General features: G+C 38.1%; 1 protein-coding gene across 3 annotated transcripts in view; it reads left to right on the forward strand.

The window, feature by feature from the left end:
* Positions 1-4,489: 4,489 nt before the first annotated feature.
* The window catches only part of ZC3H12D (zinc finger CCCH-type containing 12D), a 66,726-nt gene continuing 46,987 nt past the window's right edge, over positions 4,490-24,228 (forward strand). The window contains exons 1-2 of one of the 3 annotated variants that reach the window (XM_074309581.1): positions 4,490-4,605; positions 19,847-19,977. The gene's annotated coding sequence lies outside the window, so the exon portion shown is untranslated. Of the gene's footprint in view, positions 4,606-19,730; positions 19,978-20,989; positions 21,196-24,228 lie in introns of those variants that run through there. The other 2 variants (XM_074309580.1, XM_074309582.1) reach the window with 2 other exon arrangements.

The raw sequence follows: 24,228 nt of genomic DNA on the forward strand, positions 1-24,228 counted from the left end.
TGCTTCTGTTGCTTAAAGGAATAGCTTATGTTTACACGGGGCTAATAATTGAATATTTGTTTTTATTTTTCAAGTCTGGTTGTTTTAAAACAAAGTCATTTTGATGCGATGTCAAAGGTTCTGCTTAGCAATGCAAGAAACTTCTAAGAGAAGTTTGTTAGATTTCTGATTAACTGCAAATTTCTCTAAAAGTGGCTATTTCAAACCCATTCAGCACATTATCTAATTTATCAAGTGCATTATGGTCTCATTGTTGAATGAATATGATCTCTAGCTTTCTTGTTCTACAGACACATGGGACAGATAGTTTAGGATTTAAAACCTGATTAGTGAAACTTGCTATTGAGATGAAATCTCTTGGGATTATAACTGTTATGGTTTTGAGATTTGAATTTGGGAATGATTATTTGAATTAAGGTAGTAATCCAAAATTTGAGGGAAATACCATTAAGTTATTCAGACGGGTTCCTGAATTTGCTATAAGGTATGATTGTCTTATAATTAGGTGAATGAGTATTTGGCCTGGTAATCTATCTGTTGCTAGATGTATGTGTCTGTATATTATGTTTACAAAAGGAAAAAAACAATTGATACAACTATCTATGGAATATTTTATTGATTATTGAAACTGACGCAAAAATATCTTTCTTATGGTTTAAAGAAGAGGATTTTAGTGTACTTAAGTTTTCTTAGAAGGATGTAACTTAAGGAATATTTTGTTATATCAATGGGAAAATTGCTTTTATAAGTTTGTATGACATTTGTATAGTGTTGTAGAGTGTGTATAGTGTTTCCTTTTGAATAATTTATATTTAAAAGTTGCTGTCCAATCTATATTGGCCTTTCCTAGTCCATCCTACAACAGGCAAAAGAAGGAGAATATCTTATTTTTTTATTACAGTGTTTTATTTTCAAAACATAGGCATAAGTGTTTCTATTGGGCCTATATCCCAAAGAGATCTTAAAGGAAGGAAAGGGACCCACAATGGCAAGAATGTTTGTGGCAGCCCTTTTTATAGTGGTCAGAAACTGGAAACTGAATGGTGCCCATCAATTGGAGAATGGTTGGGTAAGTTGTGGTATATGAATATTATGGAATATTATTGTTCTGTAAGAAATGACCAACAGGAGGAATACAGAGAGGATTGGAGAGACACACATGAATTGATGCTGAGTGAAGTGAGCGAACCAGGAGATCATTATACACGACAATAACAAGACTATACAATGATCAATTCTGAGGGACATGGCTTTCTTCAACATTGAGATCATTCCAACCAGTTCCATTTGTTCAGTGAAGAAGAGAGCCTTCTACACCCAGAGCGAGAACCATGGGAACAGAGTGTGGAATACAACATAGCGTTCTCACTCTTTCTGTTGTTCACTTACATTTTGTTTTCTTACTTATTTTCTTTAATTTTGATCTGACTTTTTTGTGCCGCATGATAATTGTATAGATATGTATACATATATTGGATATAACATATATTTTAACATGTATAACATATATTGGACTACTTGCCATCTAGGGGAAGGGATGGGAGAAAGGGGGCAAAAATTGGAACACAAGGTTTTTCAAGGGTCAATATTGAAAAATTAACCTTGCATATGTTTTGAAAATAAAAAGCTTCAATAAAAAAAGAAACTTAAATCATCACTCCATACCTCAAAAAACTTTGGGCCCCGTTTGTTTGGGAAAGAAACTGGAACTGGTTGGTGAATGGATTCCAAACTCCCCAAGTTCCCTGTGAGGAGTCCATCAATCCTGTGAAGGAGGAAGGTTATGTAGGATTAAAACTATTCTCCTGCTGCAAAAATATTTGGGGTTTAGGATGGGGACATTGAGTTAAGATTTGGGTTAATATTAATGGGAAAGATACCCCATAAACAATTCATTTTGGTGCTTGTCAAATTATAGAATTGTAGAGACATGACTAACCTTGACAAGTAGGTACAATTGTGTCCTAATAGAGAAAGATTTTATAGAACTGCCTATCCAAATGCTTGGCTTGCCACAAGGGCTAGACATTTAAAAAATGCAGATCAAAGAGTAAATTAGTTATACATGTAACCTTAGGTTTAGATCTCTTAGGAAGATTTGGAATCAAGCAAGGGATACACATCAATGCTTGAGCAGAATTGGTAAAGCACTTGGTAAAGTTCTGAACAAAAAGCATTGTCTGTATATGTGCTACATATTGTTCCATGTCCAGATAGTATCATTCCCTTTGGGCATGAGAGTGAATTCCTCCTGTTCCCTAAATAAAACTCCTGGGGAGAACTGCAGTGCTTTATACTAGTCCCTACCTCTGGAGATCAATCTGCCTTTCATGGAGGGATGAAAGATCACAATCTGGGGAGTGGAGCGACAGTACCGGAGCCTGGAATATAACCCAGGGTAGCTCTGACAGTATCTCGGATGAGTGTGCCCCCAGCAAACCTTGGGTGGTATTGATGTGATTTATGGTGTGAGTTTGTCACCAATTGTGCACAGCAACAATAAGATTATACAGTGATCAATTCTGACAGACTTGGATCTTTTAATTTTTTAATTTTTTTGGACATGGCATATGAAAGACAAGTTCCCCAGTGGAACTCATAATTACCCAGTAGAAAGGGAGCATCCCATGAGGTTTAGCACCCTAAAAGAGTTAGCTGTAAGGAGGAGAAGTGGGGTTGCATAGTGGAGTTAGGAGAGATACCACAACATGAGGGAAGGGGAAGGGGAAAGACACCATGAAGTAGAGTGCCCTAGCAGGCTGACCCAAAAGAAAGTAACAGCAAAGTTAAGGACCTTCAGTTGTTTATTAGGGAAAATTTAGCTTCAGGGTCTTGACATAACTTGGATTTCTGACTAAATGATCTTTAGAAGTAGGTCCACAGAACTAAACTGATCTCCATTCTCAGAGCCTTTCTTGCTTGCCTAAGGGATTATTATTATTTTTTTTAATTAAAGCCTTTTATTTTCAGAATATATACATGGATATTTTTTAACATTCACCCTTACACCCTTACTGTGTTCTAATTTTTTTTTTTCTCCCTTCCCCCTATCCCCTCCTTAGTCAGCAAGTAATCCAATCTAGGTTAAACATATGCAATTCTTATATACATATTTCCACAGTTATCTTGCTGCACAAGAAAGATCAGATCTAAAAGAAAAAAAAATTAGAAAGAAGGCAAAATTCAAGCAAACAACAACAACAACAAGAGTGGAAATACTATGCTGTGGTTCATTTTCAGTTCCCACAGTCTCTGGTGTATATGGCTTTCCGCTTCACAAGAACATTGGAACTGGCCTGAATTGTCTCATTGTTGAAGAGAGCTGCGTCCATCAGAATTTATCATCATAAAAATCTTCTTGTTGCCACTTTCAGCGATTTCCTGGTTCTGCTCATTTCACTCAGCATCAGTTCGTGTAAGTCTCTCCAGGCCTTTCTGAAATCATCCTGCTGGTCATACAGAACAATAATATTCTATAGCATTCATGTACTAATTCAGCCATTCTCTAGGTTTAACCTGCTGTTGTTAAATTTTTGCCCTTAACTTGGAGACAAACTGAGTTTGCAAATTCTTTCATCAGATCTATGACACTGACCTGGGGACCCCTAACATTATTGGGATGCTTTATCTCTCAACACTAGTATAGCCCTATCAGAAGAATTAGCAGAGAATTCAGGAATTAATTGTCCATCCCGGGTAAGGAGATCTGTGCAGGGGTTAATAAACTTTTATTATGAAGTCTGATGTGAAAATTAGCCAAATATGAGGGGTTTGAAAAGAATGTGAAAGAACATGGCATTTTCACTTTTTGTTGTTGTTGTGTGCTTGAATTTTATTTTCTTTCTCATTTTTCTTCCTTTTTGATCAGGTTTTTCTTATGTAGTAAGACAATTATATAAATATGTATGCCTACATTTGATTTACATATCTTATTACCATGTTTAATATATATTGAATTACTTGCCATGGGGGGAAGGAGGGGAAAAATTGGAACGCAAGGTTTTGCAAGGGTCAGTGTTGAAAAATTATCCTTACATATGTTTTGAAAATAAAACTTCAATAAAAAAGAAAAGAAATAAATATTTTTGCATATAAAAAAGAAAAGTGTGAAAACCAAATTATTAAAAAGGGAGAAATTTTGAGAAATGGACATTTCTTTTCTATTTATGAAAATTAAATTGGAGAAATGAAATTAGAAAACGGAAAACCACAAGGACATCAAAAAATAATCAAGGATGAAGGTTACCTTCCCCCAGAAGAATGTAAGCTCCTTGGGGGCAGAGACAGACTTTTGAAATGAAGAGTGATGGGCAGAGATTTGAAAAGAATCTTTTGTTCTCTGCTCTTAGTTCTCCTCAGTAACCCTTCCTCCTTCTACCATGGAAGTTCTTTTGGGGAAGCCAGGACTGGCTGTGTAATGGGAGGTGGAGATTCTGTAACATCCAATTAGTGAGGAATCAGGGGAGGGACTTGTGCTTCAAGACAGGAAATAAAATGCTGCCGTTGGATTCTCAAAGGTGTGTCTACTAGCATTTAAGCACTCATTCTTGCAAGAATGGAAAATAAATCTTTCCTCCATTCATCAGTGAGTCAGTGGAGTTCTTGGTAAGGTATTTTGTTTCTTACAATTATTTTGGTGAATATGTGACTTTTCTTTCCATCTTTCTATCAGTGGGACATCTGCGTCCAAGAATAAGATGGTTCCTTTTTAAAAGCATAATTCTAAACTTCTTTCCAGAATGGTTCTGATTTCATAGTTCACCAATGTTGCATTTATATGTCCATCTTTCCACAACTTCTTAACATTGAACATTCCCATCCTTTGTCATCTTCCCCAAGTTGATTTGATTTTCCTTTTTCTTGTTAATGATTTGCTTGTTTTATATGATAGTTTGTAGTTTGCAATTCTTTTGTGTATGTTTGTATCCGTTTGCTGCTTATTCATTGGTGCTTTTTAAAAAATATATATAGTGTGAATTACCTTATTTCCCTAGTATGGACTACCAGCTTATTGCAAAAACACTTATTGGGGGCAGCTAGATTGGCTCAGTGATAGAGCCCTAGCCCTGGAGTCAGGAGGACCCGAGTTCAAATGTGGTCTCAGACACTTAACACTTCCTGGCTGTGTGACCCTGGGCAGGTCACTTAACCCCAATTGTCTCACACACAAAAAGAGGGAAAAGCAACCATTTGTTATATAAAAATGTTGGCAGCTAGATGGTGCAGTGGATAGAGCACTAGCCCTAAATTCTGGAGGACCTGAGTTCAAATTGCCTCAAAAACATTTATTCGGAAAGCATTGCTGCTAGATAGTAGGAATGTGGAAAAGTGAGTCTGATCACCTCCTTGTACCCTTTAAATTCTGTCAAAACAATGTAGTTATAAAACACTTTTTTTTTTCCCCCTTGGGGGAGATGTTTTTCAGTTCTTCCTTTTAGACTGTGTTCCTCCCTCCAGGTTATCTTTTGCTGTTTTCTAGCCATCTAACTAGGGAAACTCTGGTCTAAAATTCCATTTTATAGATTCTCAGAACCCTAGGGTCCCTTTTAACTCATTCCAGAGTTTTCACTTAGAAAGATTTACAAACACTTCAGTAGAGCTGGGTAGAGAAGATTCATATCAATCTCTCTAATCCCCCTGGTTACCATGCAAATCAGTGCAGGAACTAGACTGAAAAAAATCTGTATTTGGGAAGTGAATGACCTTCATTTACTTTCCTCCTCATCCCCAGCCACGAAATTGGTTGTATTTGCTGTGATGTCTAGTCTACCATTCTGAACATCAGTGAGTAGCTCTAATGCCATTCAGTGTAAAGAGCCTCAGTTATGTCTGGCAGAAATGAATATTTCTCTTATATTTAACCACTAATTATTATGTGAGGACCACGGTTTTTCCCCTTTTCTACTTCCTCATCCAGAAATCAACCAGTGTGGGAAATCTCTCTTAAAGATTTACCCAAGCCAAGATCTAATCAGACAGTAAAAGAAATTCTAAATTTGGGCTAATGGGTGTACTCCTGCTCATTGTGTTTGCTTAGACGGATCAGGGGAGAAGTTTGATTTTATTATCAAGAAGTAAGTTTGATATGGAAATTGATGTCGCCCTGAGACCTCCATTTTAACATAGCCCACATCCCCCATTGTGTTAACCAATCCAAGTTGATGGGCATCCCTCAGGAACACCTCTTTGGAAGGTGAATAAATTGTGACTCCTCCTCCATTAGGGTTCTTGGCTTAAGAGAGCCATATGACCATTTTTAATTAATAACCCGCTGGCCTTATTAATAAAATGATTAAATTACCTAGAAACTATGTTTCGCAAACCTTTTTAATCATCGGAGCTTGTTGTCCTAAACTGACCACAGTCTTGGAACCTGTAGGGTTGGAAGCTGTTAACTACAGCTATGAATAACTTAACTGTGACTGCAGCCAAATCTATAAGAGGCTGTTCTCTTAGTGGATTGATAGCAGTGATGATGAGTTTGGCTTTTTTTTCCTTCTGTTTGTTATAACTTTTTATTATTACTAACAACCCTTTTATCTGCTAGTTCTCTAGAAATCAACCAAAATGAAAAAATATTTCTCCTATTAATATTTATGGACAATCATGTGTGTGATAAGTTTTATAGTTCAAAGGGTTAATTTCTACAAAACACTTGCCACAAAAATAAAGTCAGATTTAAATAATTGGAAAGACATTCAGTGCTCTTGGATAGGCCGAGCGAATATAATTAAGATGACAATACTCCCTAAACTAATCTATTTATTTAGTGCTATACCACTCAGACTTCCAAGAAACTATTTTAATGACCTAGAAAAAATAACAACAGAATTCATATGGAAGAACAAAAGGTCGAGAATTTCAAGGGAAGTAATGAAAAAAAAAATCAATTGAAGGTGGTCTAGCTGTACCTGATCTAGAACTATATTATAAAGCAGCGGTCACCAAAACCATTTGGTATTGGCTAAGAAATAGACTAGTTGATCAGTGGAATAGGTTAGGTTCACAGGGCAAGATAGTGAATAAAAATAGCAATCTAGTGTTTGACAAACCCAAAGATCCCAACTTTTGGGATAAGAATTCATTATTTGACAAAAACTGCTGGGAAAACTGGAAATTAGTATGGCAGAAACTAGGCATAGACCCACATTTAACACCACATACTAAGATTAGATCAAAATGGGTCCAAGATTTAGGCATAAAGAACGAAATCATAAATAAATTGGAGGAACATGGGATGGTTTACCTCTCAGACTTGTGGAGGAGGAAGGAGTTTGTGTCCAAGGGAGAACTAGAGACCATTATTGATCACAAAATAGAAAATTTTGATTACACCAAATTAAAAAGTTTCTGCACAAACAAAACTAATGCAAACAAGATTAGAAGGGAAGTAACAAATTGGGAAAATATTTTTACAGTTAAAGGTTCTGATAAAGGCCTCATCTCCAAAATATACAGAGAATTGACTTTAATTTATAAGAAATCAAGCCATTCTCCAATTGATAAATGGTCAAAGGATATGAATAGACGATTTTCAGATGATGAAATTAAAACTATTTCCACTCATATGAAAGAGTGTTCCAAATCACTATTGATCAAATTAAGACAACTCTGAGGTATCATTACACACCTGTCAGATTGGCTAAGATGACAGGAACAAATAACGATGAATGTTGGAGGGGCTGTGGGAAAACTGGGACACTGATGCATTGTTGGTAGAGTTGTGAAAGAATCCAATCATTCTGGAGAGCAATCTGGAATTATGCCCAAAAAGTTATCAAAATGTGCACACCCTTTGACCCAGCCATACTACTACTGGGCTTATATCCCAAGGAAATACTAAAGAAGGGAAAGGGTCCTGTATGTGCCAAAATGTTTGTGGCAGCTCTTTTCATAGTGGCTAGAAACTGGAAAATGAATGGATGTCCATCAATTGGAGAATGGTTGGGTAAATTATGGTATATGAAGGTTATGGAATATTATTGTTCTGTAAGAAATGACCAACAGGAGGAATACAGAGAGGCTTGGAGAGACTTACATCAACTGATGCTGAGTGAAAAGAGCAGAACCAGAAGATCATTATACACTTCAACAATGATACTGTATGAGGATGTATTCTGATGGAAGTGGATATCTTCAACATAGAGAAGAGCTAATCCAATTCCAATTGATCAATGATGGACAGAATCAGCTAAACCCAGAAAAGGAACACTGGGAAATGAGTATAAACTGTGAGCATTGTTTTTTTTTGTTTGTTTGTTTTGTTTTGTTTCTCTTCCCAGATTATTTTTACCTTGCGAATACAATCCTTCCTTTGCAACAACAACAAAATTCGGTTCTGCACATATATATTGTACCTAGGATATACAATAACATATTTAATATGTATGGGAATGCCTGCCATCTAGGGGAAGGGGTGGAGGGAAGGAGGGGAAAAACTCGGAACAGAAGGGAGTACAAGGGATAATGTTGTAAAAAAAAAAAATTACCTATGCATATGTACTGTTAAAGAAAATGTTATAATTATAAAAATTAATAAAAAACAAAATAAAATTTTTAAAAAAGGGTTAATTTCAGACATACATTACCTCATTCAGAGTGGAATCCACATTGCTTGGTTGTGGGGTATATAGAATTTTGTAAGCTAGTGGTTCCCTGGTCTCTCTGAACGGCAATTCCAGGGAGGTGGATTCATCTTGAGTTTTCTGTCCATCTTGCTTCCATTTTTCTTACACAACAGAGATTAAGCATTATAAGAAAAGGGCATAGCTGTTGCAACCAAAAAGTCTGGTAAAAGCCATGTTCATTTTCTAGTATTTATGTAGCACTTCCAAAGTTCACAAAAAACCTTATTTATATTATTTCATTTCATTCTCACAATAACCCTGGGAATATACCTAGTTTTTTCTTTTTCTTTTTTAATTGAAGTTTTTTATTTTCAAAACATGCAAAGGTAATTTTTCACCTTTGATGCTTTGCAAAACCTTGTGTTCCAATTCCTCCCCATCCTTCTCCCTACCCTTTCCACTAGATGGCAAATAATCCAATATATGTTAAACATGGTAAAAATACATGTAAATCCAATATAGGCATATGTATTTATACAATTATCTTGTTGCACAATAAAAATCACATCAAAAAAAGAAAAAATGAGAAAAAATAAAATTCAAGCAAACAGCAACAAAAGAAGTGAAAATGCTATGTGGTGATCCACACTCAGTTCCCACAGTTCTCTCTCTGGGTGTAGATGGCTCTCTTCATCACAAGATCATTGGAACTGACCTGAATCTGTTGAGAAAAGCCATGTCCATCAGAATTGATCATTGTATAATCTTGTTGTTGATGTGTACGAATATACCTATTTTACAGGTTAGGAGAATAAATGACTTGCCCAGGATCACACAGCTAGTGAGTGTCTGAGTCTGGACTGAATTTGAATTCAGGCCATCCTGACTCCAGCGTCCCATTCATGCTTGTTATGCACTTGTTCACTCATGTCCTATTCTTTGAGGCCCTAGGGGCCTTTGGGGTTTTCTTGGCAAACTTACTGCAGTGATTTGACATTTACTTCTCTAGGAATCAGGCAGACAGGTAAAGTGACTTGCCCAGAACCATACAACTAGAGTGTCTGAGGCTGGACTTGAAGTCAGGTCTTCCAGACTCCAGCCCAACTCTCTATCCACTGAACCATCCTTGGTTACCTAGTTATTTAGTAAACAATTTTCAAAGTGTGTTACAGTGGAAAGAGAATTGGTTCTATAGTCGGTGGACCTGGTTTAAATTTTTTCTACTAACACTACTTGTTAGGATCTTGACCAAGTCACTGACCTCTCACTAGCCTCAGTTTCCCTATTTGTCAAATGAAGAGGTTGGGCCAGATGGTCCCCAAAGTTCCTTCCAGTTCTAGAACTATGATCCTGCAACCCAATGCAGGAAGGGTTGAGAAGAGGGGAAAGACTGGGGAAAATGACTTACTTTTGTTCATAGGGCGCCCTATTATGCAAGTTATTTCTTAATAGGGCCTGAAGAAAGCTGTCTTGATCAGTGAAAGACCCAGGAAATTGAGCAAAATGGGATGACAGAGAGGTTCAGGGAGGGAGGTGCTGGAAGGATTGTGATAAGTCTGAGGTGGAAGATTCCAGGGATGAGGGGTTCCTATAGGAAGGAGGTGATAGGTTTGTAAAGTTCCGAGACTGGGAGGTCTTGCTAAGCTGGAATAAAAAAACAACAACACTTGGTTAAGTACGAGAAAAAATGCTTGCAGAGCATCAGGGGAGAGATTTGGACCTCGTAGGTCAGTAAGCACTATCTCCTCATCCTACCGAGCAGCTGATGGCACAGTGGATCATGGAGTCAAAAAGACTCATCTTTCTGGGCTCAAATCTGGCTCAGATGCTCACTGGCTGTGTGACCCTACCTAGGCAAGTCATTTAACTGCCTCAGTTTCCTTATCTGTAAATTGGGCTGGAGAAGGAAATGGCAAACCACTCCAGTATTTCTGCTAAGAAAGCTCCAAATGATGTCATGAAAGGTTGACATGACTGAAAATGATGGAATAACAAAAATATACTTTACTGTAATTCCTGTCAACTCGATTGCCTGAGATTGTCTGAGATCACATTTGAACTCAGGTCCTCCTGGCTCCAGGGCCAGTGCTCTATCCACTGCACCTATAGCTGCCCTCCTCAGAAATTTTCCTCATCTAAAAATTCACTTTCCCTTAAGATTGAAAGATATTTAACGCTAATGATACGGACTGCTTCCCTTATCCCACTAGACTAACTTTTTAAAAAGGGCAGTGCCTTCTTTAAGCTATAGACTGCTGGAATGCTGTTTCAAGTGCCGAGTTCAAATCTAGCCGCAGATGCTTATTAGCTCTATACTTTACTTTTTTCACCTTTAAAATGGGGGTAATAACAGCACTTATTCTATTTCCCAGGGTTGTTGTGTGGATCAAATGAAATAATACTTATAAAGCATATTTGGAAGCAAGTGCTAACCATAGATGTTATTATTATTTTTTAATTAAATCTTTTTATTGTCAATATATATATGCATATATATGGATAATTTTCAATATTCACCTCAATTTTTTCCCCTCCCTTCCTTCCACCCCTCCCCCAGACAGCAAGTGATCCAATATGTTAGACACATGCAATCCCTCCATTCATATTTCCACAAATGTCTTGCTGCAAAAAAACAATCAGATCAAAAATGAAAAAATATGAGAAAGAAAACAAAATGCAAGCAAACAATAACAAAAAGAGTGAGAATACTATGTTGTGATCCACCCTCAGTCCCCCTTATCCTCTCTCTGGGTATAGATGGCTCTCTTCATCACAAGACCATTGGAACTGACTTGAATCATCTCTTTGTTGATGAGAACTACATCCACATAAATGTTAGTTATTTATCCACAATAGATTTCTAGTTTATGGGATGAGAATACACAGTAGTGCTTTTCTGCTTTTTTTCGGAAAATATACTTTCATGTTGTTGAACTACTTCATTTGTGCCTGACTCCTTGTGACCTTATTTGGGGTTTTCTTGGCAGAGAGACTAGATTGGTTTGCCATTTCCTTCTCCAGCTCATTTTACAGATGAGAAAACTGAGACAGAATTAAGTGACTTAACCAACTTGTAAGTGTCTGAGCCCAGATTTGAACTCAGGAGATGAATTTTCTGGACTTCAGGCCCAGGGCTTTATATCCACTGAACCTCCTAGCTACCTCCATACATGCAGTCACAATTTGTAATTGTGAGTTTTATAATTGTGTTATTCTGAACCTATTAAAAATTTGTCAGTCAGCTCTGACAAATGTGTAGAACTTGGAGCAGATGGCCTTTGAGGCCCCTTTCAATTGTGGATTTATGAACAAAGATGTTTTCTAGGGATTCTGAGGCCTCAGTCAACGAGTTTATTGTTATTCTGGGAGTTTATCATCTTGTGCAGATGATGGCTTCATAAATGGGCATAGAGATAAACACTTCACCAGCCAATACAGTGAATAAAGGCTTTATCATGTGCAGATAATGTATTTAAACAGTATTTTTAAATTGGCAAAAAGCCCTTTCCTTGCAATAACTTCGAGAAGTAGGTATTATTATTCCCATTTTACAGAAGAAGAATTGAGGCTCAGATTGATTAAGTGGCAGAGCTGGGACTTTAGCTGAGGGGCTGAGACTACAAATCCAGTATTCTTTTCATTATCCCAAACTGACTTTGTCTTTGGTGAGACAAGAGAGTAGATATAGGGCAAATGAATGTAGTGGTTGTGAATAAAGAAAGTTGATGTGGTTGTATGTTCAACTAGGGACCTCCATGGTGGATTATATCCTTCCTTCCAAATACTTGGGAAATGAGCAGAAGTTTTGTTCGGTGTTTATTTGATTTTCATTTCTTCAGGAGTTGATAAAACTCTACTTGTTACTAAGCATTATAAGAGACCAATCAACTTCCCAAAATAAAATTGATCTTGTTTTCTCAGTAATATTTCCTGGAATTAAAGGTTGCTTTGGGAATTAGGGACTTTAGCAAAAAGTTTTATCTATTAGAGAACATGTCTGTGACAGATAAATAGAACAGCTTTGAAAGCTACTGGTTTAATATATTATATATAAAAAGATAACATATATAAAAGAAAAGAAAGTTGTAGATAATAGAAGTCTGAAGTTTCGTGTACAATCCTTTTTTTGTTGTATTTATGTATATGATACATTTTTGTTTGGTGTTTGTAAAGTTCATAATATAAAAATTAATTAAAAATGAGAAGATAGCTGATCTAAATTCATAGCTATGATTATGTCATTGCCCAGTCTTCAATGACTCCCTATTACTTATAACTTAAAATACCAACTCCTCTGTCTTCGGACCCTTCACGTTCTGGTTCCCCACCTACCTTCGCAGTTTTATTTCCTATTATTTTCCTTCCTCCATGCTTTGTTTCATTCAAATTGGATTGTTTAGCTGTTTTTCTATGCATGATATTCTATTCCTTTTCTTTGTGAGCACCAGGAATCCCCTTGCTTCATACTTTTGTTTCTTAGTCCTTTCGAGGAACAGCTCATGTTCAAATACTTAACCCAAATTTTACAATAAGGTATTATAAACACCCCCATAAAAGAAAAAGAAAAAAATTCAGGCTTCTTCTCTGTTACAAAGGGAGGGGCAAAAATTTTACCCAGACTTTCCAGCTTATAGGACCATTATTCCCCTAACCCTTTGCAATGTGGAAGGAATAACTCTTACTTCTTTTTAAGGTATTATTTCTTTTTTCTTTAGTTTTTGTTTTCTTTTTTTCCCCCCCTGAGGCAGTTGGGTTAAGTGACTTGCCCAGGGTCACCCAGTCTGAGGCCAGATTTGAACTCTGGTCCTCCTGATTTCAGGGCTGGTGCTCTATCCACTGCGCCACCCAGCTGCTCCTTAGGTATCATTTCTAAGGATGCAGTCTTAATCAGCATCTAATGTTGCACAATTGGGCAGTGCCCAGAACTCTGGTTTCAAAAACGTTCCTTTTTGAGTTTTCAGTGCTAGTCACCGAAGGAAGCAGTTTCCAGGGAGCATTTCTCCAGGGCTGGTTTCCAGGATGAGGGCTGCAGGCGAGCCCAGGGGTCTGGGGAGAACTTCCATTGTCTGGGCTTTAACATCCCCCTTGTTAGCCAGGTTCAGGGCTGGGTGCCAGTGCTGAGGAAGAAGCCAGCTTCCCCCTTTCCACGGGGAGTGTTTCTCCCAAGCAGTGGCTCCAGGACCCAGGCCCGAGCTTGTGGTCTGGGAGACAGGGCCCTTTCCCCTCCTCCACTCAGGACCAGTGGGAAGAGGTCAGTCAGATCAAGGTGGTGGCAATTGTCTGACTCACCTAAACAATAACTGTCCGTTAGGGCTTCAGACTGGCAGTGAAACAACGACCTTCTCCAGTCCTTCTATGGAGACCTTGGAACAAATGCTGAGGGAGACCAAGAGCGTGGCCAATGATGAGGCAGCCATCAGAGCTGCGGCGGAGCCGTGGAGACAATTCATTCATTAATTCATTCCACAAATGTCCCGCTGACTACAGTGGCTCCTAAACACAAATCTTTATCAAGAGTTCGCCATTACAGCGATTGTGCTGGGCACTATTTGGAGAGAGCTATCAAAACCAAAAATAGTCCTTGCCAACATATATACATGGAATTACAAGATATTTTAAGGCCAGAGAGAATGCTAACCGCTGGGGGTATGGTGTGTGGGGGGGTAAAAATCAAGAAAGACTTTACATGGGAAGTAAGAATTGAGTAGGACCTTGGAAATGGTGAGGAGAACAGAAACTGGAGACATCTGCTGAAGTGAAAGTGGCCAAAAATAAATAACAGCCCGCAGTCGAGGGGGGGACAAAGCACTGACCACCCCTCCCTCCCCAGCTAGAGGCAGGCAGGTTAAATAAGTCACAGGGATTGCATAGACTGTAAAGAGAAGTTGTTCCTACTTTCAGACTTATATAAAGTCTTTCTGTTTACATGAAGTCGTAAATAAAATCCTTCCTGTTTTGTGTCTTGTAAACCTATGTGATTGTGAGGGGAGCTGGTGACCAAGTTGTGCGAGGCATGTCAGCTACCATCGCCCGGCTCTTGGCTTCCAGATTAGACGATCTGGTGAGGGGCAATGAACCAAAGAAGGGAACAGGCCCCAAGGAGAACCTTTAAACAGATTTTTAAAAACCGTCCAACCATGTTTATGGATGAAATGCGGTGTTAGTCGTTGAGGTTGAGGAGTGTGGAGTAGTAGAGAGGATGTATGAGACAAGAGATCTTGTCTTCAAAGAACTAACAGTCCAGCAATGAATTGAGGGCATTACCACAATTACCAGTGGGCCCAGTGGTTAAAGGAGAGATGATGATGAGTTGCACTCATAAAATAATACAAAACAATTCACCGCAGGATTCCATTAAATAAAAGCTTCCCACATGCATTTGAACACTTACTAATTGTAAGAAAGAGAAGTTTTGGAAGTGAGAACTGCTAGGGGTGGGCCTGATCCCAGATGCAAATCCAGTTCCATTTTGAGACAAAATGAGATACTGGCCAAGGCATTGAATGATTAACAAAAGGACGCCCAGTTTGCTCAAATATAGCAAGAATATGTAATGAGGAGTATCTATAATAATTTATTTTGCTGACCCACAGTATATCAAAACTTCAGTAGGTAAAGTCACAATGTGGAAGGGATAACTTTATTGCTATCTGATTTGCTGCCATACTTTTAGGACCATGGATTTTTCCATCTGAGATGAAGCTGGAACCTTCTATATGTGCTGTACCCACCATTCAAATGTGAGCTCTTTGAGAAGAGGGGTTATTGCTTTTCTTCTATGTGTTGCCTCAACACTTAGTATAGTGCTTTGCACTTTGTAGGGGAAGCTAGGTGTGGCAGTACAGAATGCTGGGCCTGGAGTCGGGAAGATTCATCTTCCTAAGTTCAAATCCATACTGAGACCCTAGCTGTGGTTTAACCCTGTCATTTAACTCTCCTGGTTTGAGTTTCCTCCCTGTCAAATGAAGTAGGGAAGAAAATGGCAAACCATTCCACTATCTTTGTCAAGAAAACCCCAATGGGATTGTGAAGAACTGGACATGATTGAAATGAGTGAACAACAACAAAAGCATTTGATAATGCTCACTGGGTCCAGGGATTCAGGAAGAACATTCTACCTTTTTCCCATTTATCTCTCCATTTTCAAGTCTTTGCCAGGATGATTAGACAGGATGCTTCAAATTAGAAGAGAGAAAGACATGTATAATCCTTGCCACATCTTTCTTGTGCAGATGGAGAAGGGAGATGAGAAGGAGGGATTTCATGGATAAAGAAAAACCAAGAAGTTCATTTTGGCCAATCATTATGATTATATTATCATATAATAATGATATTATATCATCACTATATGTCATTTTCTTTTTTAAAAATCTGAAATACTAAAAAGTATTTCACACATTATAGTTATATATATTTCAAAAAAAAAAATATATATATGTCTGTCTGTCTGTATGTATGTGTATTTACATAGACACAGTTTACTTCCTGTAAAGATAGAGAAACTTATTAAAATTTATAGGGTAATTAGTAGCTGAGATGGGTCATACAGCTAGTAAATGTCTGAGGCTGGATATCTAAGATTGCCATTGTGCTAACATTTTGTTTAGAAGTCTTATAGGTTTATAACTGTTTATAATTTAGTCTCAAGCTATCAATTTTTTTTCAGGTAGTTAAGATCAAAATACTGAAAGCTTTAAACTAAGTTTAATATTTTCTTCCTTGAGGGATTTTTTTTTTTGCTGTGCTCAATTACCCTTCATTTCCAAGTTTTCCCATTCCTCTGATCTTTTTTTACTCTACTTTTGTAAGTTCTGTTTGTGATGAGATTGAGTCACTTAGTTGCCATATTCTTGACATTTTTTCCTGCTCTCTATTATCTAAGGCTTCTTTTTTCCTCTTCCTATGAGCCTTTGTGGAAGTATGGATAGTGGTGGATAAATGTGATGGCTCTCTTCAGAATCAACTGGAAGAATTTCTGGGTAGCATTTAGGCAACTTGTACTGCATCAGATTCCAAAAGGCTCAGCATAAGAAATAAATTAACGAACAAACTCTACTAAGAAAACACCCATATTTTACAAAAGACCTAAACTTATAAACCAATCAGGGTAGTAGTTAATCATATAACCCAAACCTTTATTTTATATGAAGATGCCACATAGTTTTCTTGATATTTTTTTAATGTTTTTATTAATTTTATAATTATAACATTTTTGACAGTACATATGCATAGGTAATTTTTTACAACATTATCCCTCGTACTCCCTTCTGTTCCGAATTTTCCCTTCCCTCCCTCCACCCCCTCCCCTAGATGGCAGGCATTCCCATACATATTAAATATCTTATAGTATATCCTAGGTACAATATATATGTGCAGAACCGAATTTTGTTGTTGTTGTTGCAAAGGAAGAATTGGATTCAGAAGGTAAAAATAATCTGGGGAGAAAAACAAAAAATGCACACAGTTTACACTCATTTCCCAGTGTTCCTTCTCTGGGTGTAGCTGATTCTGTCCATCATTGATCAACTGGATCTGAATTAGCTCTTCTCTATGTTGAAGAAATCCACTTCCATCAGCATACATCCTCGTACAGTATCATTGTTGAAGTGTATAATGATCTTCTGGTTCTGCTCGTTTCACTTAGCAACAGTTGATGTAAGTCTCTCTAAGCCTCTCTGTATTCCTCCTGCTGGTCATTTCTTACAGAACAATAATATTCCATAACATTCATATACCACAATTTACCCAACCATTCTCCAACTGCTGGGCATCCGTTCATTTTCCAGTTTCTACCCACTACAAAAAGGGCTGCCACAAAAATTTTGGTACATATAGGTCCTTTTCCCTTCTTTAGTATTTCCTTGGGATATAAGCCCAGTAGTAGTCCTGCTTCATCAAAGGGTATGCACATTTTGATAACTTTTTGGGCATAATTCCAGATTACTCTCCAGAATGGCCGGATTCTTTCACAACTCCACCAACAATGCATCAGTGTCCTAGTTTTCCCACAGCCCCTCCAACATTCATCATTATTTGTTCCTGTCATCTTAGCCAATCTGACAGGTGTGTAATGATATCTCAGAGTTGTCTTAATTTGCATTTCTCTGATCAGTAGTGATTTGGAACACTCTTTCATATGAGTGGAAATAGTTTCAATTTCATCATCTGAGAATTGTCTGTTCATATCCTTTGACCATTTATCAATTGGAGAATGGCTTGATTTCTTATAAATTGGTCAGTTCTCTGTATATTTTGGAGATGAGCCTTCTTGATATTAATTAGCTCCCTTGAAGCCTTCAATAAATAGTTTTGTTCATGTGAATTTGATTAATACAACTTTTTCCAGATATTTGTAGCTAAGTAGGGTTCAGTAGTCATTCAAGTCAATTTTATTGACTTACGACATGCCTTGTTTCTGGAGCATAACAAGGATGGTTTTTCTACCTATTAAGACTCGTTATACTTAGAGGTAGGTTGGGCAGTTATTTTGAATCTGATGATGGACATTCAAGGAAATAGATTATAGTATCAGAATCTCTCCCTCCTCTCTGTCATTCTTCCCTCCTTCTCTCTTTCCTATCCTCCCTCTTTTCTTCTCATCCTTCTTTCCTTTCCTTCTTCCTCCTTCCCTCTCTTCCTCATCTCTCCCTTCCTTCCTTCCTTCCTTTTCTCTCTCCTTTCTTCCTTCCACTTATTCTATTTTTATGCTTGTCTCTAGGCTAGATATCTGGTTCTTTGCAAAGATATTAAAACCTGTTATAATGCGGATACTGGAATTAAAGGGCAATATATTCCTTTAAGGCTAGTACCTTAACAGATTTCAGAAAGTCTATGAACTTGGATAGAAAAAAAAGACATCTTTATTTCAATTGCTTTCCTTTCTGGGTTTTTTTTTTTTTTTTTTTTCTGAGACAATTGAGGTTAAGTGACTTGCCTGGAGTCACACAGCTAGGAAGTGTTAAGTGTCTGAGATCATATTTGAACTCAGGTCCTCCTGAATTCAACGCTGGTGCTCTATCTACTGCCACCTAGCTGCCCCTATTGCTTTCTTTTCTAATCTTGATATTTTAACTTCACATATTAACTTCACTAGATTGCCAAGGGGGTCCATGATACACACAAAACAATTTAAGAACCCATGCTTTAAAGTTTTTTTATTGAGAGAAAGTAAGACAGAGACACACACATACACATAAACACACGCACATACACACACAGTCACAGACAGAGAGAGAGAGTGACAGAGACAAAAAGAGAGAAAAGACAAAGGATAGAGACAGAGACAGAGATGCACCAGATGCTATTTTGCTTTGCTTTTGCCTGGCAGTGTATGTAACTAAAGTCTGCAGCAGAGAGGGACCATTCTCTGATGCTTTTTCCTTCTTTTTTTGTCCTTTGCTTTTATACACTCCCTTATCTCCTATACACCTGCCATATACTTCAGTCTTTCCCCTAATGCCCCCACCATAAAGTATTTTCCACCCTTCTTTGATAACACGAGCCCTAAGAATGGAATCACAGTTACCAGTCTGACTTTGTCAGAAGAACCTGAATTGCAGTGCTCCTTCTGATTCATTGTAATTTTGGGGACATCACATTAAACTCTCAGAACCTCATTTTTATCACAGAGGGCCTCCAAGGACTCTTCCGGTGCAAGTCTGTGTGATCCTAACTTCGAGTGAGGTTTTCTGCTCACCAGAGAGATGCAGTGATACGGTGGTCGAGAGTCCTGAACTCGGGGTCACCGAGACCGAGATTCAGATCCTGCCGGAGATATTTTTAGTGTATGAGCCTAGTCAAATCACTTAATCTCTGTGAGCCTCAGATTTCTTATCTGAAAAATGGGGCTAATAGTAGCATGGGACTCTGATGAGATAATGTATGTAAAATATTATTAATAATAATAGGTCCAAGTCCTCAGAATTTTAAAATAAATTTCTCGTTCGACTCACCCTTTACTGTTCCCTTAATCTATTTTGTAAAATATCCCACCGTCTACAATTTTCTTGCCAGTCATTTTTGCATGTGGTTATTGAACTTTGAATCTCTGACTCATGTGGAAGTTTTAAGCAAGCCTTTTGCATGAGTCTGTGTGTATTCTTTCTATCTTGTTTTTTTTTTTTTTTTTTTTTTTTAAACTCAAAGCAAAACGAGCTCACTCAAAAGCCCAGCAGTTACGGAAGTAAGGTGCTGCTATGGAATAGCTAACAACTGCCTTCGGAGCTCAGTTGTCATGTCATGTCTGTTTGCTTTTCTCTCTCCCCGGTGACTCCACTAAGCCTGTGAATCCAGCTTTGACTTCCTCCAGAGGCTGTCCGTGCTCAGACTGGCACCATCCTTGGGTGACTCAGGTGTTCACTGGCAAAGCTCACATTCGACAAGCCAAGGCAGGAAACAGGTGCCACTGTTGGTAAGCATCAGTCCTTTTCTGGGAAACCGGCCCCAAGGGGCAGGCAGTGAAATGCAGGGAAGAGAGGGATGTAAATTTTTCTTCTTTTTGTGTCCTTAAAATTAGTCTCAGCAATTTGATTTCTCATAGCTTCAATCTTTGTATTAGGGACTCAAGTGGAGAATTAAGCAGCCTTTAAATTTCTCCAGGCCAAATTCTTACACATTTTTGTAAAGTCATACTTAATTTGAAGTAGCGGTTTCTGGGGAAAAGTTAATCAAAGGAAGATCTTATGTTGATTATTAGTAAATGTTTGCGAGAATGAATGAATGTGGCTGGGATCTCAGAGGCTATTTTTGATATTTTTGAATATAAACTCCTTTTCCTTAAAAAATCTTATTTTTAATGGTTGATTTGTGGGCAAGCTTCATTAAATGTTTAGTGTCTTCCTCAAAGTTATTCCTCCTAAACAGACAAGGGTGTAAAGAATGAGAATGAGATTTTTGAAGCTGATTCCAGGAGAGTGGGAAAAGACAATATTTGAGGAGTGAGAGGATGATATTTGGCTACTTGATGGCAGTCAGCCAGCTGGGGATTCGGCAGAGAGTGACTTTAGTGGTTCCCTCAGGATAGGAGGCTGACTCTAAAAGTAGGTACGAGAATATTTTTACAAATTCCACTCCCTCTTTTTCTTTCTTCCGTTTGAACATGAATACAAATCAGTATCCTGGTGAGTGCAAATTTTGCCATAACTAAAACTTGAGGCAATTAACAGTAACTCTCTGGGACAGGGTGAAAAAACCAAGCCTAAGCAAATCGGGAACATGTCCTCAAGATATGTTCTTTGAAACCTTTGGCTCCTGTGCTTTTCATTAAATCACTCTGTAAACCGGTGAATTCTGCCGTGTGGTAGAGTGTTGCTTTTGGGCAAAAGCAGAGTTTTTTTCTTTTGTTGTGAAAGCTCTGTTTAGAAACAGGAGGTCAAATAAGTCTTTTCTTCCTCATGTTTGCATACTGGAGGAACTTAAAGTTGATAGTGAGAAGGATTTCATCAGAGTTCTCTAGAAGACTGGGGAATGGACCTAACAGGATATGCTGGTTGGAGTTCAGCTAATGGTCCAAGAAGCTTAGCAAGGTGCAGTGCCTCCTACACAGCAGCTGCCTGATAATTGCTTATTGAACTGAGTTGAGTTGGGATTGTGACTTAGCCTGTGGCCACAGGAGAGCTGCCTCTGGATGGTGAGAACTGTATTTTTATGGGGGGAAACTGCTCTTTTTATGGTACCTAGTGCGGGGTAGGAGCAACCTGTGGCACCGAGATGCATCTGAAGATATTATTGATGCAACTCTGCACCTCTTAGGGATTGGGGAGGATTTTCCACAGATGGAACTAACTGGAATGTTAGTTTTCTTCTGCTAGCAGAACTAGCACCATTTTTGTTCCTAAGGACCCTCTGTGCATTAAGCCATAGAGGTGAGCAATCTCTCTCTTTTGCCTGACATCATTTCCCACCACCACCTTTCTCTCCCTCCTCATCTCTTTATATTTCTTTATATTTTCTTTTCCTCTTTCTCCCTATCAATTTTTTTTCCTCTTACATTTTCTTCTGTCCTTTCTTCTTTCCTAAGTAGGTCTTTGGTCTGCCAGTGACACTCAAGGTCAAAGAAATTGCTGAGGCTTGATCTCCTGTACTGGGGGCATTCAATGAATATCAATCAATTCTAGTTATAGCAGGGGAAGGAAACTTTTAAAAGAGAATATCATGTAGTTCCTCCTGTGGAAAATTCTTCTCATCCCTACATTTCCTTCATTTTTGAATGCTTTTGGAATCAATTTACATCTCTTTCCATCGCCCCCTTGGTTCACAGGCTGCAGAAAGGTAATTATGATGCTGTAGATTTCACAAGTATTGTAAAGCTTTGGCAAGGAGTAGGTACAGATTTTGCAAAGCATTATTAATCAGCAGTACTGCTTGTCATTTCCAGTCAGGGCAGAGGAAGAGACGTCAGGGAAATGTTTAACTCTTTCAAGATTGAAAAATGGAAAGAAAGAAGGGGTAAGGAGGGGGGAAACTGCTTAGGCAAAATAGAGCTGAAGGCCCAATCTGGAGCTCTTAAGGAAGGTATTAAACAAAATGTAGCATGGAGCCCGAGAGCTGGCGGGAGTGGGATTGGAGGTAGATATTTTGGAGTTCTTGTGAACAAACTTTTTTCACCCTTCAGAAATATCTCCCTTCATTTGGGCATTTCTAAAACCCCCAAAAATGTTTTAAAGAATTCTAAAGTAGCAGATTTCAGTCAATCCACAAGCACTATTAAACATCTGCTATGTGCTAGTCACTGTGTTAGGTGCTAAGTGAGACAATTCCTGCCTTCATGGTATTGGCAGGTTACTTTTATTAGAAATATTTGGTCTCCTTTGCCTCTTAAAACAGCCCTCCTCTTTATTTGAGACAGAGGCAGACACACAGACAGATATTCAGAGACAGAGAGACAGAGACAGAGACAGAGACACAGAGACAGAAAGAGACAGAGACACAGAGACAGAGACAGAGACACAGAGACAGAAAGAGACAGAGAGATGCCTTGGAGTCTGGAAGAACTGAGTGTAGGTTAGTACTGCTTCTGGTGCATACTAACTGTGACCCTAGTCAGGTTACTTAAATTCACAGCATCCCTGGGTAACTCTATAAGACTTAACTTATATATACATTATTCAGCTGTCCTAGTAGGATAATTTTATTCTATATTGATGAAACTACAGATCTGTACCAATATCTATATATACACACATACACATTATATGTACATACATACTTATAGGTAGCTCAGTGGATAGAGCACCAGGCCTGGAGCCAGAGTTCAAATCCAGCCTCAGATACTAACTGCAAGACCCTGAGCAAGTCACATAACCCATATTATATATATGGATCCAGGTCTATGTATATATACACACACACATATACACATACATATATATACATACATACACATACATATATATATATATGTCTTTAAATGCCTCAGGCAAAAAAAGTATTTTTACTATTCTAATGTTCTAATATATTACCCTAATAACTAATATGCCTCTCTAATAACTCTAATATACAACTCAAAATACTCTAGTATTTTGAATGTGCAGCATTATATCACTAAATGTACAGTTTATTGACAAGAAAATGTAGTCCTTAAAAAGAAAGCCTTCAATTTATCTCCTTTTGGAAGGATTAATTTTTTTTTTGATGCTGGAACATGGAATCCACTTTAGTTTTAGGAGGACATCTAAGCTGTACTTGATGATGATGACTCTTGGGTCTTAGAATTTTATCCTTGATGAAATAAATATTGGTTCTTTTCTTTGGTTTGTTATTAACAAATGTGTGATTTTGGAGAACTCGTCTTGCATTTGTTTTGGCTGCTTTATTTATATTGGCAGCATGATGCCTTTCTCCCTTTTAAAACATCATCAACATGTGGAAATGAATGAAATTTTCACTATTGCTGTTTCAGAGAACCTCTACTTCTCTCAGGATTTTTAACCTGCAGCTAGGAAATAGGTTTGTCTGAATGTTTCGAAAATTCTTAGATTTTCTTGAGGGAAAAATAGCCTCCTTTACTGACCTCAATGTATCCAACCTTATGTTTGTTATTTTTATTCCAGAGAGAGCATTTTAGTGAATAGTAATGAATAGTAAATATAAGAGGAGGAATCTAAATGGGGAAGAGGGGAAGTGCATTATTTCTCAGTCCAAATTTTTGCGACCCCATTTGGGGCAAAGAAACTGGGGTGATTTGCCATTTCCTTCTCCAACTCATTTTACAGTTAAGGAAACTGAGGCAAACAAGAAAAAGTGACTTGCCTAGAGTCGCACTGCTAGTAAGTATCTGAGACTGAATTTGAACTCATGAAGATGAATTTTCTTGAATCCTCGCCCAGTGCCCTGTGCACTGGGCCGCCTAGTGCTGTAATGGAAACAAAACTGGCTCTGGAGTAAAAAGACCTGAGTTCAGATCCCGTTCTGGAAAGATCCCAGGGCTTGGTATCTTGGGTCCTGGGTCAGTGTCCCAGCTCTGCACTTATTGTTTCTCTTTGTGTGACTGTTACCCTTTCTGAGCCTCAGTTTTCTTAATTGCAAAATGAGGGGGTTGAAGTCTGACTGACAAGGTTCCTTCCAACTTTAGGAAAGAAGGGAGGAAAGAAACTGGTGTGATTTTTTTGTGCTTATTCCCTGCCAGGCATAGTGCAAAGTGCTGAGGATGCAAAAAGAGGCA

Source organism: Sminthopsis crassicaudata, chromosome 4, assembly GCF_048593235.1.
Source record: "Sminthopsis crassicaudata isolate SCR6 chromosome 4, ASM4859323v1, whole genome shotgun sequence".
In the NCBI taxonomy this organism is placed as follows: domain Eukaryota; kingdom Metazoa; phylum Chordata; class Mammalia; order Dasyuromorphia; family Dasyuridae; genus Sminthopsis; species Sminthopsis crassicaudata.